Source organism: Balaenoptera acutorostrata, chromosome 9 (genome assembly GCF_949987535.1).
Source record: "Balaenoptera acutorostrata chromosome 9, mBalAcu1.1, whole genome shotgun sequence".
Classification (NCBI taxonomy): Eukaryota; Metazoa; Chordata; class Mammalia; order Artiodactyla; family Balaenopteridae; genus Balaenoptera; species Balaenoptera acutorostrata.
In genome coordinates, this window is record NC_080072.1 from 72,951,925 (window position 1) to 72,971,097 (window position 19,173).

The following is a 19,173-nucleotide window of genomic DNA, read 5'->3' on the forward strand; positions in this document are numbered from 1 at the left end:
CTACTTGCACTGTCTAAAGTTTTGTGTGTCCTCCTTGATTCTTCTTTCTCATAACCCAGATTTAATCCAGTAGGAAATGCTGTAGAGTCCATCTTTAAATATATCCAGCGTCCAGTCACTTTCTATTATTTTCCCTGCTCACATCCCAGACAAGCAACTGACACCTCTAGCCTAGACACTGCATTCGTTTCCTACAGTTTCCTCTGGCCACTCGCCCTTTACCTGTCAATTCTGCACAGCCGCCAGACTAATGCTTTTAAAGAGAAGTCGTACCAGGTCTGTCTTCTGTTCAAAACTATCTTAAAACTTCACATCTTACTCAGAGAAAAGTCAAAATCTTTCCAGTATCCTTGAGGCCTTACATGATCTATTCAGGTCTGACATGATCAGACCTCATGTCAGTTCCTCTCTGCTCCGGCCACACCAGCCTCCTCACACTTCCTTGAACACACAGGCAGACTCCGGCCTAGTGCATTAGCACTGGAGGCTTTTCTTGTCTGGAAAGAACTTCCCCAAGATATCCTCTTAGACGATTCTCACGTCCTTCAAATCTTTTCTCAAAGGTCACCTTCTCAGTGAGGCCCGCATTGACCACACCAGTAAAATAGCCATCTGCCCTCCCCCTCACATGTATACTCTGAATTACTTTCCTCAAAGCTCTAACCAACCCCTAACATAAACACTTCCCTCATTTACTATGCTTATACTATACAGTCTCCCTCTTACCAACAGAACATATACTCCACAGGGCCAGCAATGTTTGCCTGTTTTCAGTTCACCGAGGTTAGATGTAGAATTACTGTGTCATATACCTGACACACACAAATATCAGTTGAGTGAATGATCAGTGTAGAGCACCTCCCTGTTCTAGAGACAGTATCTTTATTAATGGAACCTTAGGCCACATGCTGTTGCGTGACAGCTTCAACACAGCAGCCTCTCACACTGACATCAGTGCCGCCTGTACTTTCCTCACAAGCACTGCCTTCCCTTGCCTCCACCAAGCTCCCCCCTCCCACACCAACCCTCCTGCACACTACAGCACAGAGTTAAGTTTCTCTCTTCAGAAACAATGAGCCTAGGCTTGTAGGTCCCATTTTCTAAGCAACTGTGAGTTGAATTAGACTCTATAAATCCATGAGTTTGCATTGGGGCCAGCACTCAGATTACGAGAGCTAAGGGCAGAGAGAGGAGGCAGGTTGCAGAGAAGCTAGAAACCCAGCAGGAATTTAATTGAGATGAGAAACTACCAGCTCCCTCTTCTCTGCTCATTCCAGGATCTGGTTCTTTAAAAAAAATATTGGTAAAGTATGGGAAGAATAATCCAGGAAACACCCCTAGAAAAAGGGCAAGAGCTGGATGAGTCTGAAAATTCATCTCAATACCACAGAGAATCCTGTGTGCAGGGGCTTCCCTGAGACTTGTGGGGACACTGACTGGCAAAATGACTCCTGCTGTCAGAAAGCGGGGACACGCCGAGGAGAATGAGACCAGAACTCTGAACACGAAAAAGAACAGGCATAATCCAAAAAAACACCACAGAGGCCAAACATAAACACACAGAAGATGGGAGCTGAGGGGCTGGACCCAGGCCTGAACCTAGGCTGACCCGGCTACACGAAGCCCTCACTGCCCGTGGTGCTAGAAACAGGACGGGAACAAGGTGATGTCCAAGTCCCTGTGATCACAGGTGCCGGTGGGACAAGGCTCTGCCAAAGGGACAAGGACAAAGGAGCAGAGAAGATGACCCAGCTGAGGAGTGACCACACCCAAGCCCAGGATGCACTGTGCCCTGATTGGGCACACGCCCCATCCACGCTCAGGCTCCTCAGTCCTCCCCGTCCCACCCCTGCCCCCGACAGCAAACACGTGCATGCTGGAAGGTTCTCAGTGCTTCCGTTTATTTCCTGTCTCAAACTTTAGGAATCTTCTCCTTTATTAACCCATCAACCCCACAGGACACAAATTAGAAACGAGAAATTCATATCCGGTTTTTTATTTTCCATAAGGAAGTAAAACATTATTACTCAGTACAACATGGGGTCAAGTCAGGGATGGAGATGGCCCAGCCCTGCCTCTGATGGTACAGGAAAGCTGACCAGGGAAGAGAACACAGGTCATGTGGAGAGGGGGTCCTGGTGGGCAGGGGTGGGCCAGTCTCCCTACCTCCTCACGTTATGCTTATAGGAACACAGACACATTCAGATACCAGCTGCGAAAAAAGAGGTCAGGGGATCTTGACATCACATGGCAAGAGAGTGAACAAATTTTGCATCACTAGTCTCACACAGAGGCAGCTGTCTCACACCGCAGAAGAAAGAATCGCGAACAAATTCAGGCCAGTCACTAACTGTTGACATTCTCAACAGTCCACGCATGCTCAAAATGTCCCACTCAAAGAATCTCCATAACCCTGTTATGTCCCCTCTGCTCCAACCCCTCCCTCACTCCAGGCCCCCAGGGTCTCACCTTTAGGATCCGTGAAAGACACATCAGAGCACTGACCATTTTCACTGCCTGGGGTAGAACAAAAACAGGATGTGGTCAAAGCCCAGAGGTGTGACTAAGGGAGAAATTATGGGCTGGGTGAGGTCCCGGCCATGGGCTCCTGCCTACACTCTCCCAAGGTTCTCAGGGATCAACCCTCATCCCCACCCAAACTTAGGTGCAGCCTGAGCAGAGCTCCCTCCTTTTTTTGGCTGTGGGAAGAAAACATCACGTGAGAGGCCAGGGAGAAGACTGGACCATGAGATCCTAGAAAAACACCCTAGTCCTGGACTCAGGAGAAGTTCCTAGAACTGTGACTGAAGACTCAGGGCAGGACGGGGAAACATGAAGAAAGGGGATGTAGAAGAATTGGGCCAAATGCCCTCCTGGACGTCTGTCCTCAGCAGGGACCTTCCCCTCCGATCTTTGAGTGTCAGGAATCAGGTCCGCACACCAGAATTATCAAGGCGAAAATGTTGTCTTTCATTCTCACGAGTGCTTTACAAAAAAGTAAGGGTTAGCAGTTAGCTCCAGACTGGGCAAGTACCTGTGCGTGGATGATATTTCCCATTAATGAGGCAGGGCCAACTTCTACCTAAGGCTTAAAACCCTCCAATGGGATAAGAAAACTTGGATCCCCTCCCTCCCTTCCCTACCTGACCTGCTTCTTCCTTTACATCACAGTTCTAGTCACCACAGCAGGGACCACAAACAGAACCAGGCCAGCAAAGATGCCCATGGTGGGGATGGTGAGATGAGGGGCCCAGACCTCAGGCTTGAGCCCTGACCTTGCTGAAGGTGTCCAGAAGGGCTTCTGCTTTCTCTGAGAAGCTCCACCTCTGAGCCCCCTCCTTATACCATCTCAGGGTGATGGGCTTGTTGCAGTAAGCGGATGTATCTCAGCTCCTCTCCTGAAGGCATGCCCATGGCCACCGTCTTCTGGAAAGCCCTTGTCTCCGCAAGTTCCATGTCCTGGCTCTGGACCTTCCTGTCACACTGCCAGATCAGAGCGATATCTGCAGGGTAGAAGCCCAGGGCCCAGCACCTCAGGATGACCTCATGGGCAGAGATGAGGTGGTGGGCTGCATGCATCTTTGGGGATACTGAGGAGGAAGACTCAGAAAATTCCCACTTTGGGCGACCTTCACAGGCCACTGAAGCAGCACTCATGCCCATCCTGAGAATGGACAGGACAATTGGTTTAGAAGGAGGAAGCAGAAACCCCAGACATCAGCCTGGACTGGGGAATCTGGGATAATCTACTCCTTGGAAAGTTCTAAAATCAGGGTGAGAGCCTGTGGTAGGAGGCTCCAAGTCTCTAAGAAGGAGAACACAGACTGCTGTTCCTGACCTGGGTAGAGGGTGAATGACTTAGAAATACCGGAATCAGGCCTCCAAGGATGTTCTCAGGCAAAGAACAAGGGCTTGAGAGAGAAAGTCGTGGTGCACAAGACAGCTGCCGGGGTCAAAGGGAACCGCTGATCAGTCGTTTCAGGGATCATCTCCCCCCTCCATTACGAGAGACTGTGTTCCTTAACAGTCCTTTAAGGAAACCAACGTTAAAAATTATATTGTATTATTTGGTTTATGTAGCAGTCTCAAAAAGACAGAACCGTAGTGGTGGAGAACAGATTAGTGGTTGCCAGGAGTTGGAGTGGGGGGAGGATGTGAATACAAAAGGGAAGCCTGAGAGAGTGTTTTGGGGGTGACTAAACTGCTCTGTTTATATATTGGATTATGGTGATGGTTGCACGAATCTATACATGTGTTAAAATTTATGAAATTGTACATCAAAGAGTCAATTTTAATGTATGATAATTAAAAATAAAAACAAAAATAGAAAAAAGAAAGAAAGAAAGAAAGGCGGGTCCTCTGGGCCAGTCACTCTGTAGTACAGAAGATGAAAATCTAGGTGGACTTCTACAGAGCAGCAGGAGGGGCGGTATTCTGACGCTGATTCCACTTTTCCCGCTTGTGGGAAACTAGCCCCAGCCCAAGGGGAGGGCTCGGGGAGATCCGCTTCAGCGTCCCCGTCCTGTCAGGTTCCCTGGATGTCTAGGGTACCACTCCACGCACTCCCGCTCCAAGTAGTTCCTGTGGCGCTCCGCCTCAGCGGTTGCCTCCCGCTCGCGCGGGTGATGTGAGCCGCCCTGCCCTCCGCTAGCCCAGACCGCGCCGTCGTTCAGGGCGAGGTAACCGGCGCCGTCAGGGGCATCCGAGGAGGCACGCAACACGGGCCAGGTCGCATCCACCAAACCACTCAAGTGTCTGAGACTCTGGCCCCGCCCCCGGCCAACCCCGCCCACACAACCCCGCCCACGTTAAGCCCTGCCCACTTAGCCCCGCCCCAAAGCCAGCCTCCCCCGGACCTCCGGGCAGTGATTATAGCCTAAGCCAGGGATCCGCAATCCCTGGGCCGCTGGCCGGTCCCGCTCCCCGGCTTGTTAGGAACAGGGCCGCTCAGCAGGAGGTGAGCAGCGGGCTAGCGAAGCTTCATCTGCTGCTCCCCATCGCTCGCATTACCACCGGAACCATCCGCGCTCCCCCGCCCCCCCACCGAAAATTTGTCTTACACAAAACCGGTTCCTGGTGCAAAAAAGTTGGGGACTGCTGGCCTAAACTGAAAATGAAACCGGGTGAAAGAAGCCGAGGGCTCCTTCCGGGTGGAAGGGGCGGAGCGGGCGGATCCCTCAGCCTCCCCGGCGAAGCTCGGGGCGACCGCGGTCCATCTGCGGGGATGGGGATCATGACCTGGAACCAGGCACGGGTCGCTCACAGGCTTCGCTCTGGTTGTAGTAGCCGCGCAGGTGTTCGGGCTCCTGGTGAAATACCAGGGCTCCCCGCCACCGGCTGGGACGCAGTGTTGGAACACTGCAGAGAGTGGGAGCATGGCGGTGGGGACGCGCTGAGAGCCCCCATCTCCCCACCCCCGCGCTGGTGCCGGGGCCGAGGTCTACGCGGCCGGGAGGGGAGGAGAGGGTGAGGGGGGTCGAGAAGAGGGGAAAGGGACAGCGGGACAGAGAGAGGCCGCGACTTTAGGGGTGGGCGAGAGGAGGGGGCGGGACACAGGGTAGGGCCGGGCCCGGGTCCAGGTGGCGGAAGGGTCGGGGCAGAAGAGGCTTTCCCCGGGGTCCTCAGCTCCGGCCAGGCGGTCCCTTAGCTCTTCCTCCACAAATGCCGTTTCCCTCTTGATCCCGCACTCCAGGGTCCGTCCACCCCCTCCCCGTCCCCGAGAGCAGCAAGAGGAAGGGTTAGGGCGCCGTGATCTGGCTCCAGGGAGTCTGGGAAGAATCAGTCCCGGCTCGTGCGGACTCTTTTTTTTTTTTTAAAGGTCACAGGAACTAATTTTTTTTTTTTTTTTGAAATTCACGTTCTTTTTATTTATTTATGACTGTGTTGAGTCTTCGTTTCTGTGCGAGGGCTTTCTCTAGTTGTGGCAAGTGGGGACCACTCTTCATCGCGGTGCGCGGGCTTCTCACTATCGCGGCCTCTCTTGTTGCGGAGCACAGGCTCCAGACGCGCAGGCTCAGTAATTGTGGCTCACGGGCCCAGTTGCTCCGCGGCACGTGGGATCTTCCCAGACCAGGGCTCGAACCCGTGTCCCCTGCATTGGCAGGCAGATTCTCAACCACTGCGCCACCAGGGAAGCCCCCGTGCGGACTCTTAACCGAGAATCTCGGTGACCCTGATTGACTTCCCCAGGAATCGGACCCGCTATGGGAGTGCGAACTGGGGCAAGACCGCGTACTCTAGCAGGAGGGTCTGACACAGATTGTGAGAGGAAGAAGTGAGCCTCCTGGGAGATGGGGATGCCCCAACACTGAGCTTTCTCTATCCGAAACACTGCCCTCAGGTCCTGAGACCCTGAGAGCCACACCCAGGACCTGGTGCTTTGCCCCGGCCCCTCTCCTCCTGCCTTGAGCATTCTTTGTCACACTGTCTCCCTTAGTCCTGCCCCAGGAGCTGACTCATCCATTCTCAAAACATTTTGATTCAATATTATATGTACATAGTCTTAGAATTAGTGAGGACCCTAAGGATAATTTTTTAAAAATTTTTATTGGATTATAGTTGATTTAAAATGTTGTGTTACAGACCTACTAGAGAATGAACTTGAGGATACGGGGAGGGGGAAGGGTAAGCTGGGACAAAGTGAGAGACTGGCATGGACATATATACACTACCAAACGTAAAATAGATAGCTAGTGGGCAGCAGCTGCATAGCACAGGGAGATCAGCTCGGTGCTTTGTGACCACCTAGAGGGGTGGGATAGGGAGGGTGGGAGGGAGGCAGACGCAAGAGGGAAGAGATATAGGGATATATGTATATGTATTACTGATTCACTTTGTTATAAAGCAGAAACTAACACACCATTGTAAAGCAATTATACTCCAATAAAGATGTATAAAAAATAAATAAAATATTAAAAAAATAAAATGTTGCGTTAGTTTCAGGTGTACAGCAAAGTGATCCAGTTATACATATACATATATTAATTCTTTTTCAGATTCTTTTCTCATATAGATTATCACAGACTATTGAGTAGAGTTCCCTGAGCTACACAGTAGGTCCTTGTTGGTGATCTATCTTATATATAGCAGTGTGTGTATGTTAATCCTAAACTCCGGATTTAGCCCTCCCCACCCACATTTCCCCTTTGGTAACCATAAGTTTGTTTTCAATATCTGTAAGTATGTTTCTGTTTTGTAAGTAAGTTCATTTGTATCATTCTTAAAAATTAGATTCCACATGAGTGATATCATATGATATTTGTCTTTCTCTGACTTACTTCACTCAGTATGATAATCTCCAGGTCCATCCATGTTGCTGCTAATGGCATTATTTCATTCTTTTTTATAGCTGAGTAATATTTCATTGTATATATGTACCACATCTTTTTTGTTGTTGTTGTTGCAGCGTGCAACTTGTGGGATTTAGTTCCCTGACCAGGGATTGACCCGTGCCTCCTGCAGTGGAAGTGCAGAGCCCTAACCACTGGACTGCCAGGGAATTCCCAGTACCACATCTTGTTTTTTTCTTAATCCATTCCTCTGCTGATGGACATTTAGGTTGCTTCCATGTCTTGGCTATTGTTAATAGTGCTGCAGTGAACATTGGGGTGCAGGTACCTTTTCTAATTATGGTTTTCTCTGGATAGATGTCCAGGAGTGGGATTGCTGGATCATATGGTAATACCGTAAGGATAAGTTTGTTTATGTAGGTTTTATCAAGCAGTATTTACCATACTAGGAATAAAACAGTTTTTTAAATTTTTGTTAATTTATTTAGAATGGTATTAATAACCGATTACATGATTTTTTTGAGAGATCTATCCTTTATTGTAATATTTGTAATAAAACATAATTGCAGGGACTTCCCTGGTGGTCCAGTGGTTAAGACTCCACGCTCCCATTGCAGGGGGCATGGGTTCGATCTCAGGTTGGGGAACTAAGATCCCATATGCCACACGGCGCAGCCAAAAAATAAAATACAGGTGTATTTTAAAAATAATTGCATTTAACACGGAAATGTGACTTAACTGCCTTTTGTAATATTAACTAATGGTGTAATTGTAATGACTTAGTTGAACTGCTGTTTATGCTTCTCCCTTATGAATGCCAGGCAAAAAGAGTAGAGAACATTTGCCATAAACATATTTATTCTGAAGGAAAAGCAAAGGTATGCTAATTAGGCATCTGGCGTCAGCTGTCCACTTTGATACTTGCTGCCCTGTTGATCCAAAAAGTAGTATTTCTGCACATATTTTTCCGACTACTTTAAGCATGTCCCAGGTAGTACAGTGGGAACCAGTTACAAAACCATCAGTAAATATTCATCTTTAGTCCTTTGACACTGATTTTTTTTTTTTTTTTTTTGCAGTAACCTCCTATTTCTTTTAAGATTTTCATCTCCTCTCCATAGCTAGTTGCCTTCTGACTTTGCCTGTGGGTGGTGAACACTGTTCCAGATTTTTGTAAAATACCTTTTTTTTTGGCTGAACGGTTGTCAATTCTTTGGACTTATTCAGTGATTGATTCACAGATTCAGGAGAGTTAATGGAACTATACTTTACTCTCTCCATTTCCCATTCCCTCCTTCAAATAGGAGTTTTAATTTGAAGATGACAGTTAAATGTGACTCAGCTTCTCTAACTGAGCCCAAGACAGAGATTTCTCACTGACCCTGGGCCATGGATCTTGAGTCAAATCACAAACAACTCATACTGTTCTCATGACAGTGTACCAGGAAGCCACAATCAATCATTAAAAATCATTTTGCCATTTTTGCTTTGAAGTGAATGATAAACATTTTGTGTTTCTATTGTATGTTAAATAGTCTGCTTGGAGTTTTGTGTATATTATCTCTAATCCTCACAAGGTAGATTGTAATTTTCCATCATTCAGTTTTGGAAACTGAAGCTCTAACGTTTAAGTAACTTAAGTTCAGATTGTTCTTTATGAACTCTGAAACAGCTCTACCTGACCCTGAAGTCCCTTTTGTTCCACTAGGCGAGCCAGTTTGTCTTAAAGGGCTGGGTCTGGGGCAGCTGTGGGCCCAGGGGGTCTTAAGGCAGCAAGCCTGCCGATGGGTGGGGCTGTGTCCCTGCCTGGCCAGCTGCTTGGCTGGAGGGATCCTAGTACTGGTGCCAACAGGCTGGCGAGGGTTGCGGGGTAGATCCCAGTGCTAATAAGCTAGGGAGAGGATTCCAAAATGGCGCCTGCCGGCACCAGTGTCCACGTGGTAGAACAAGCTCCCCACAATGGCTGCTGCCAGGGTCTATGTCCCCAGGGTGAGCCCCAGTTGCCTCTTGCCTCTCTGAGAGGCCTTCCAAGATCAGCAGGTGGGTCTGATCCAGGTTGGTTTCAAATTACTGCTTCTGCACTGGGTCCAGGAGCTGTGAGATTTGGTGTGTGCTCTGTAAGAGTAGGTTCTCTATTTCCCACAGCCCTACAGATCTCCTAAAATAAGCCCTGCTGGCCTTAAAGCCAAACATCATTGGGGCTCCTCTTCCTAGTTCAGGACCCCCAGACTGGGGAGCCTGATGTCGGGCCTGGACCCGTTGCTGCTTGGGGAGAACCTCTGCAGTTGTAATTATCCTTCCATTTGTGGGTCACTCACCCGTGGGTATGGGTCTTGACTATATCACGACTCTACCCTGCCTACCTGTCTTGTTGGGGTTCCTTCTTTATATTTTTAGTTGTAGAAGATCTTTTCAGCTAGTCTTCTGGTTTTTTCTCATCAACAGTTTCTCTGTAAATAGCTGTCATTTTGGCGTGCCTGCGGGAGGAGGTGAGATCAAGGTCTTCCTCCTCCACCATCTTGCATCTTGGCTACTCCTCAACAGGGCTTCTTCTTCTTCTTCTTCTTCTTCTTCTTCTTCTTCTTTTTTTTTTTTTCACTTTCTGGCTGCACTGCGGCAAGTGGGATCTTAGTTCCCGGACCAGGGATCGAACCCACGCCCCCTGCAGTGGAAGCATGGAGTCTTAACGCCTTGACCGCCAGGGAAGTCCCAACAGTGCTCCTTCTTAATGAATTTATTTGCAACAGGAGTTGGGCATTTCTGTCTTCTCCTTCTGTACTGAGCCGTGGGGTGATGGCCAGTTAGGAACTGTTTCTTTCTTTGCTACCATCCCATTGAATTCATGAACGCAAGCTCCACTGGTCTCCAGATGAAGGCAGTCAAGGGGCATCCCTTGGGCAGCAACCCCTCTGCCCAAACTGGGCACCAGACACATGTACAAGCTCCCCTCTTAGAGATTCTGGCACTCTGGAGTACAGCAGAGGAAGAGTGTGACGATCGGGCCTGCCCTCCGAGGTCTCTGGATAGAATTACAGTCAGCCCTTAGATGTGTGTTTAATTAGAAGACTGGCCCTCAGGCCACAGCTGTGAAGATGGGCTAACAGGGCTCTTCCGCGGGCTCCTTAGTCTGTTGCCTCTCTGCTGAGTCCTGGGGGTGGTCGCTGGCTAAGAACTGTCTCCATTTATTATAGTCCTACGGGGCCCATGAGCATAAGCCCCGCTGGCCACCAGGACCAGGCAATCTAGAAGTGTCCCCTGGGCAGCAGCCACAAAAGTGGGACTCCAGGCGACAAGCTCCTCTCTGGGAGATACCAGCAGGCTGGAGTGAGACAGAGGGAGAGCACAAAGATGGCAGCCAGCAGCCTGTCCCTGAAGAACCCTTCGGTATCCCCCAGGTGTGTGCCAAACCAGAATCCTGCCCCTCAGGCCAAAGCTCCAGGATGAGCAAATAGGCCTCTTTCACAGAAAGACTGAGGCTGTGTTTCAGTAAGCTGTCTGTGCTATGCCCTGCTTGTGGTAGCTGGCTAAGAACTGTCCCTCTGTTGTAACAGTCTCATGGGACCCACAAACGGAAGCCCCACTGGCCACCAGAGCCAGGCCATCAAAGAGCCACAGCCACAGAAACCCAGGCAACAGACAAGGGTACAGGCTCCTTTCTGGGAGGTACCGTGAGCTGGAGCAGGGCAGAGGGAGAGCGCAAAGTGGCACCCACCAATCTCTGTCTTTGGAGACTGTTTCAGTAGGCCCCTAGACGTATGTTAAATTAGATGACTGTCCCTCAGGCTAAGGTGTAAGTTAAGCAAATAAGTGTCTTTCACAGAAAGTCTGGGCACTTTTCAGTCAGCTGCCTCTGTGCTGGGCCCTGGGGTGGGTGAATCTGCACAGGCAAGTCCTGTAGACTGTTTCTCAGTTCACCATTGCCTTGTAGGTCTCATGGTATTCAAAGCTAGCTGTTTTAGGGGCTTGTCTTTCAGGTCTAGCTCTTAAAAATTGGGGTACCAGATGTGGGGTTCAAACCCTTTACGCCTCAGGGAGAGACTTGGGTTTGTGAGAGTTCCCTCCCGACTGTGGGTAGCTGTGCCAGGGGTGCGGTAACGTCAAGGTTGTGTCTCAGCCTCTCCTGACTCCTTTAGCGTGGGAATTTCCTAGTTTGCCCAATGCGTAGAAGTCACCCAGCAGCTAGTTTGGGCTTTGGTGGTTGTTTTTTCAGAGTTAATTGTTCCATATATAGCTGTAGATTTGGTGTGTCCATATGAGGAGGTGAGCTCAGGATCCACCTACGTGGTCATTTTGAACCAGAACCTATAGTCTTGATAATATCTCTCTGTTGTTTTTGTTGAGAACAGAAGGATAATTATTTGTGTTCCATGAGGGCAAGTTGTTTTTCTGTTTCTGCTTGTTACGCCCTTTGTCACCTATTGCCATTTTTTGCAGACTGTGTTTTCTTTATTTTATATTTCTGCTTTCTTCTGTAACAAATCTTCAAAGTTTTAAAAGCCACCCTCCAATTCAAGAATTTCAACAAATATTTATTGATCATTTACTGTGTTCAAGGAATTGTGTTAAGTTCAGGGTGGGATTAGAGGCCAGGCTGGCTCCTGTGCTGAGGGAACTCATGATTTAATAACTTTGAGGGACTTCCCTGGTGGCACAGTGGTTGAGTCCACCTGCCAGTGCAGGGGACACGGGTTCGAGCCCTGATCCGGGAAGATTCCACATGCCGTGCAGCAACTAAGCCCGTGCGCCACAACTACTGAGCCTGCACTCTAGAGCCTGCGAGCCTCTACTGAGCCCACGTGCCACAACTACTGAAGCCTGCGAGCCTAGAGCCCGTGCTCCGTAACAAGAGAAGCCACCGCAATGAGAAGCCTGGGCACCGCAACCAAGAGTAGCCCCTGCTCGCCTCAACTAGAGAAAGCCCACACGCAGCAATGAAGACCCAACACAACCAAAAATAAATAAATAAATACATACATACATATATACATAATAACTTTGAAAAGACAAGCTTACCAATAAATATTGTGGTCAGTGCTGAAAGAAAGGTACAGAATGCTAAAGAAGTCAAAGAATGAAAAATGTTTTCTTGGAGATGCAGGAAGCTTTCAAAAAGTAAGAGACATTTGAGTTGGGTTTGAAAAAATAAGGTACCACTATACGTATTTTAATTAGGAAGGGATTTATCTTTTGTGTGTGTGTGTGTATTTCTTTATTTCTTATTTTTAATTAGAAAGGGATTTAATTCAGGAATGTTGGACATGCTGAAACAGTATGTTCTATATCCTTCTGGCATGACTCCTGGAATGATGCAGAACTGGCCCAGTAAGACACTTACTGCCTCTGGGCCACCACTGGGGTTGTGCTTTCTTGACTCTGGAACCCACTGCCATACAGCAGCCCTAGATACCAGGAAACCAGGGAAAAGGGCAACAGATAAAGTAGCCCTAACTACCCTGACAAAGTCTAGGGTATGGTTGGAAAAAAGAGCCCATACCAGGGAAACTAACTACAATAGTCTTTGAAGAACCCATGTCAAAACCATATGCTATGGCTGTATTATATGGGCATAGTGACTCAGGTGAGCAGGACCTACTCCCCTGGGCTGTTGTTTGTGGGCAGATCTGAATATGATTATGTCATAACTCTTGGCTCCTTTCCTCATGTACCTGTTCTTAGCTGGCCCGGGAGAGCTAACTCAAGGGAAGAAGGGATACCACTTCTACAGTAGTCATGTGCCTCTTTTAAATTCTCATTTCTAGCCACAAGGTTATGAGTATTTCTCCAGTGGTCAATGCTTCTAAAGGAAAGATGGGTCTGTCATGGTCAGAGTATGGAAGACAAACAGCTGTTTCCAATTAGTCATGGTTTTTATGACCCCTTCCAGGGCGGCTAGGCCAATCTAGGATCTCAGTTGGTGCCTGGGACTTATTTTCCAATACTGCGAATGATATAACCTTGTCTAGTTCATACTTATCTTTAAAATATCTCTGGTAAAAAGGATAAGAAAACAAATGATCACAGAGATACCTGTTTGGTTGTTAAAACCCAATTAAAGCATAGGGAGGGGAGTGACATCAGCATCACATGGTCTGAGCTGTTCCCTTCTTCTCTCCCCTTTGATTTACAACTAATGGGGCATCTATAACTGAACAAAAGTGTGTCTGCACGGTAAAGCAGGACACCTGGGAGATCTCAACCCACCTGCACATCTGAAAGTGGGTGGATAGGACCTCAGAGGGGGCTGCGAATCCAAGAGAGTCGGTAAGCCTGCCCCACCCCACTTACCAAGATTAGGAAAATGGGAGCCTGGAGAGTGCAAAGCTGGGCAGACACCACAGGAGACAGAATTTGTGGAGGTCCAGCCTGCCTGATGGGAGAAACTGGCATGCTATCAGAGTGGGATAGGGATGAGTTTGGAGGCAGAGGAGAGGGAGGACATGGCCAAGGCAGCCCCCTTCCTGAGGGCGACACTGCAACACACTGGACAACTGAGCAGTTGCAGCAGTTACCTCTCCAGCAGAGGAGGTGGAAAGCAAAAGTGGTGAGTGACAGACTGCTCTGCTACCCTGGTTGCAGCTGGAGGGACCCATTTCTCTCCAGCAGCACCCAGATTTCTGAGGAGGGACCTCTGTGACTTGGGGGAGAGAGAGGAAAGAGGAAGGAGGCAGACAAGAATATCAAAGGGCATTGAAGGAACACATTTCCTGCTGTATGCTTGGGGCCTTCAGCTGGATGTCCACTATGGGCCTCTGGGAGTCCTCCACTCAAGGATCCCCCTGTGAGGGCTATGGACACCCCCAAAGCCCCAGATGCTAAGCCCACACCTCTCCCCAGTCTGCTGCCAGCTCCTTGTGTGTGCCCTTGACTGCAGCCCTGAGAAACAGCTCCAGTAAGGGAAATCAAAAACTTGAGCAACTTCGCCACCTTCTGGAATACAAGAGAAAGGTTTCTAATTGTCAGCCTATGGAACTGTAAAAACCAAAGTAAATAAATACTTAACTCAGGATGGAGTCTGCTACTTCAAGTGTGAAAGCAGAAGTGCATATTATCAAATACTATGAAAAATAAAGGAAATATGATTTCACAAAAAGAAAATGATAATTCTCCAGCAACCAAATTCAAAGGCACAGAATATTGCTTTCTAAATGATAAAGAAATTATAAATAAATTAATAATTTATGAAGAAATTCAACCAGCTACAAGAAAACTCAGGCAATTCAAGGAACCCAGGAATAAAATCATTGAACAGGAATTCTTTACCTAAGAGACTGAAATTATAAAAAAGAACCAAACACAGATCTTGGGGCTGAAGAATTCAATGCATGAGATAAAGGATGCATTAGAGAGCATAAGTAACAGGGCAGATCAGATGGAAGAAAGAATAAGTGACTTGGAGGATAGGAATTTAGAAATAATTCAGTCAGAAGAAGAAAGAGGCTAAGACTTTTAAAAAGTGAAGAAGCTCTACAAGTTATAAAATTTAATTGGAAAGACAAATATAAGAATAATTAGTATACCAGAAGGAGAAGAGAGGAAGAAGGGTGCAGAAAGTTTATTTAGAGATGAGAATTTTCCAAACCTGGGGAAGGAAATGGAAATACAAGTCCATGAAGTTCATAGAACACCCTATTATCTCAATGTAAAAAGACCTTTTCCAAGACACGTTATAATGAAACTGTCAAAAATTAATGATAAAGAATGAATCTTAAAGGCAGCCTTGGAAGAAAAGAAGGCAACCTACAAAGGATCCCCTATTAGACTATCAGTGGATTTCTCCGAAGAAACTCTCCTGAGGCCAGGAGAGAGTGGAATGACGTGTTCATAGTGTTGAAAGACAAAAGATGCCAACCAAGAATACTTTATCTGGCAAAGTTGTCCTTCATATATGGAGAAGAAAGAAAGGTTTTCCCAGACAAACAAAAGCTGAGGGAGCTCACCACCACTAGACCTGCCTCACAAGAAATGCTGAAAAGTGTCCTTCAGGATGAAATGAAAAGATGATAATTAGTGACATAAAAACATAGGAAAGCACACAATACTCTGTTAAAGGTGAATAATAAAAAGTCAAAATTAGAAAATTGTAACTATATTAGAATGGTGTTTTCATCACTTTATTATAGTAAAAGGTTAAAGGTGAAGAGCATTAAAAATAACTATAGTTACCAAAATTTGTTAATTATATCACAGTATAAAAAGAGGTAAATTGTGGCATCAAAAATATAAAGGGAGGGCTTCCCTGGTGGCGCAGTGGTTGAGAATCTGCCTGCTAATGCAGGGGACACGGGTTCGAGCCCTGGTCTGGGAAGATCCCACATGCCACGGAGCAGCTGGGCCCGTGAGCCACAATTGCTGAGCCTGCGCGTCTGGAGCCTGTGCCCCGCGACGGGAGGGGCCGCGATAGAGAGAGGCCCGCGCACCGCGATGAAGGGCGGTCCCCGCACCGCGATGAAGAGTGGCCCCCGCTTGCCGCAACTGGAGAAAGCCCTCGCACGAACCGAAGACCCAACACAGCCAAAAATAAATAAATAAATAAATAAATAAATAAATAAATAAGAAAATCCTTAAAAAAAATAAAATAAAATAAAGGGAGAGGAATAAAAGGGTGGAATTTTATAGGAGAAGGAAGATAAGTTACTGTCAGCATAAAATGGACTACTTCTTTTTCTATAATGATTAGATCAACCCGTCAACGGAGCATTGCGCCTAGAACCCGTTTCTTCAAGGCAGGGTCTCTGGGCAGCAGAAAACTGGAACCCAATCAACTCTTCTCGGGTTAAGCTGGCTGGCCCACCCTCCTTCTATCCAATCACGACGGGTGATCCCGACAGACTTATAAGAGGGCCCTGGGTGGTTCAAGAGCAGTGAGTTTCCCGTAGGGCCCCTGAGAGGACAGGCCTGCTCTGCGGGAGATACTTCTGAAGGCTGCCCTCAGGACCAGGACGACGGTCGTGACTGCGGACACCCCTGGACTCCAGCGCCTCAGGCCCAGGCCCCTCTTCCCAGAAGGGTCTCCTGGAAGCCGCTCCGCATCTCCAGACCCCCAGAGCCAGCCGCAGAGTCACGGCAGGGAGACTAGATTCCTCATGCAGGAGCAGAGACCCTCCAAGCGCTTTCGCTCAATGGCCACTAATCAAGGTGTTCATCCCCAGGAGACAGGCTGCCCTGGTGCAGAAGGCGGAGATCCTGGGGGGACAGCCGGACCCCCGCAGCCAGGCCAGCCCTCGAGACCCTTTGCTTATGTGAACCCCATGAGATGTTAGATCCTCGCTTTCGTGGACTCGGCTCGCCTTGCACAGAGAGGGCGAGGCCGCCGCAGGGGAGATAGCCAGAGGGCTGAACGAGGCCGGCGCAGGGACCCCCAACTGCAGGAGGGGCCGGGACGCCTGCTGGGGCCAGATCTGCATTTGGAGCTGGACAGCGGAGAGGTGCCCGAACAGCCCGCGGAGCCAGAAGCCAGGGAGACCCCTTTCGCCAGAGCGGCCATGGCGGCCGCGGCACACGGACACGTGTTGCAGGACCCCGGCCCCGGCAGTGACGCACCTGGGATGAGACCCCAGGGGCTGCCCAATGCCTATGGGTTCTGGGGTCTCAGGGAGGTCCAGCCTTCCGCCTGTTCCTACGTTGGGTTCATACCCTCGGGCTCGGCTTTGATAGTCATGCAGACACCCTCCAGCACCTACCTGTATTCGGTCGCAGCGCCCTATGCCCACCGCAGCCAGCCCGTCTCTTTCTGACCTGGGCATTTGCTAAATACTCCAGGAGACCCTCCCCCAACTGGAGCCCCATTCCTGTCCCCACTGTCTCCCCCGCTACCTGCATTGCCCGGACTGAGCCTGCAAGCTCCCCCAGGATCCCGGCAGGCCCAGGTCTGCTTCCCACAGGACAGGCAGTGCTGAGGGACAGAGCAGTGCACCAGGCGTCTAGGAAGAGGGAGCCCCAGGATGCGGACGAGACGGAGAAGCTGTGATCGGAGCTTCCCAGCGAGCGGCTGCGGGGTCAGGATACTGAGGGCGGTCCCCCAGCAGCCTGTGAAACGTGGCCAGTGGTTCCCCTCTGAAGAAGAACACGGATCCTGACTGGGTGTGAGAGTGACACACGTGGATGAGGCTTGGTTAAAGAGGAAATTCCAAGAGCTGCCTGTGAGGTGAGACCTACAGGGAAAGCAGAACTGGCCTGACATCAACACTCCCTCAAAAGCATCGGTGATTCCGAGAAAGCCGTGAGGAGACCCCCTCGGATCCTGGAGAGCATACGACCCTGAGTCTTGAATTCCATAACCTGGACCAGGTGGTGCGTGGACAGGAGGGGCCGGGGCGCCGTCGAGGCACAGGAAAGGGGCCTGAATCCTAGTCAGAGCGGCCCGAAGTGGGAGCTTCCTCTGAGCTCGAGAGCTCACAGGCTCATAACAAAGCCCCTTCCTGTGAAAGCCGGCTCCGGGCGAGTTGTTTTGCTGCCTGCCCTGAAAGCACAGATAATGCTTCTCAGCCGGGAAAAAAAAAAAAGAAGTGGGAAGAAAAGAGGAAGAAGTGGGATGCAAGAAGGACCAGAAAGCAAGGAAATGGGTAAACTGTATTATTAAGTCTGAATAAGTATGATCCTCAAAGAAAGATGAATAATCTGGAATTGAAATTCCAGAAGGGGACTTCCCTGGTGGCGTAGTGGATAAGAATCCGCCTGCCTGTAGGGGCTTCCCTGGTGGTGCAGTGGTTGGGAATCTGCCTGCCAATGCAGGGGACACAGGTTCGAGCCCTAGTCTGGGAGGATCCCACATGCCGCAGAGCGACTAGGCCCGTGAGCCACAATTGCTGAGCCTGTGCGTCGGGAGCCTGTGCTCCGCGACAAGAGAGGCTGCGATAATGAGAGGCCCGCGCACTGCGATGAAGAGCGGCCCCCACTTGCCGCAACTAGAGAAAGCCCTTGCACAGAAACGAGGACCCAACACAGCCATAAATAAACAAATAAATAAATAAAATTTAAAAAAAAACAAAAACAAAAGAATCCGCCTGCCAATGCAGGGGACATGGGTTCGTTCCCTGGCCCGGGAAGATCCCACATGCCGCGGAGCAACTAAGCCCATGTGCCACAACTACTGAAGCCCGTGCGCCTAGAGCCCGTGCTCCGCAACAAGAGAAGCCACCGCAATGACAAGCCCGCGCACCGCAACAAAGAGTAGCCCCTGCTCCCCGCAACTAGAGAAAGCCCGCGCGCAACAACGAAGACCCAATGCAGCCAACAAATAAAATTAAAAAAAAAAAAAATTCCAGAAGGCATTGACATCGAAATTTGGGGGATGTAGGCGTTCAGAGGAGCTAAAAATTAGTGAAATTCTAGTCCTGGAATCCTGTAGATGCTCAACCTGAGGGAGAAGAGGAACCCTGGGCAATTGTAAGCAGGTGGCCCCACTGGTAACTTCTAAAGGAGATGGAGTAGAATGAATAATTCCAAACAGATTGAGGAACACGTGGATCCAAGAAAATTCGATGAATCAAACAAAAGGCAGAGGGGGTAATAGAAACAAGGAGAAAGCAGGACACATTTAAAACGCTAAGTAAGGAGCAAGTAAGTGGGTGGCAGCCTCCGTGCTCCTGGCTTCAAAGGGGATATTTTACACATTGACCATTAAGCAGGTGTTTCCTGTACTTTTCTCATAGACATGTTTGATCAAGTCTAGATCACTCCCATCTTCTGAGTTTGATAAGAGGTTTATTATGAATTGGATTTTGTATTTTATTAAGTAGGCTTTGACTGCCTGATTTTGATTCATTTGTAAGAGAAAACGTCCAAGGTAAATGAAGAGAATTTTTCCCATGAAAGATTTTTTTCTTGTGTATCCAACCATCCCCTTAAATAAACCCTTCTCTCTGGCTTTTTTAAAAAAATAAAA

The 19,173-nt window shown here is 48.8% G+C and overlaps 1 long non-coding RNA gene across 1 annotated transcript; it reads right to left on the reverse strand.

The window, feature by feature from the left end:
* Window positions 1–2,048: 2,048 nt before the first annotated feature.
* On the reverse strand, window positions 2,049–5,173 carry LOC130708795 (uncharacterized). Its single transcript, XR_009009160.1, has 4 exons — window positions 5,061–5,173; window positions 3,276–4,029; window positions 2,470–2,517; window positions 2,049–2,212 (listed from the first exon to the last, which is right to left on the reverse strand). It is a non-coding gene; the product is annotated as an uncharacterized LOC130708795 (long non-coding RNA).
* Window positions 5,174–19,173: the final 14,000 nt, after the last annotated feature.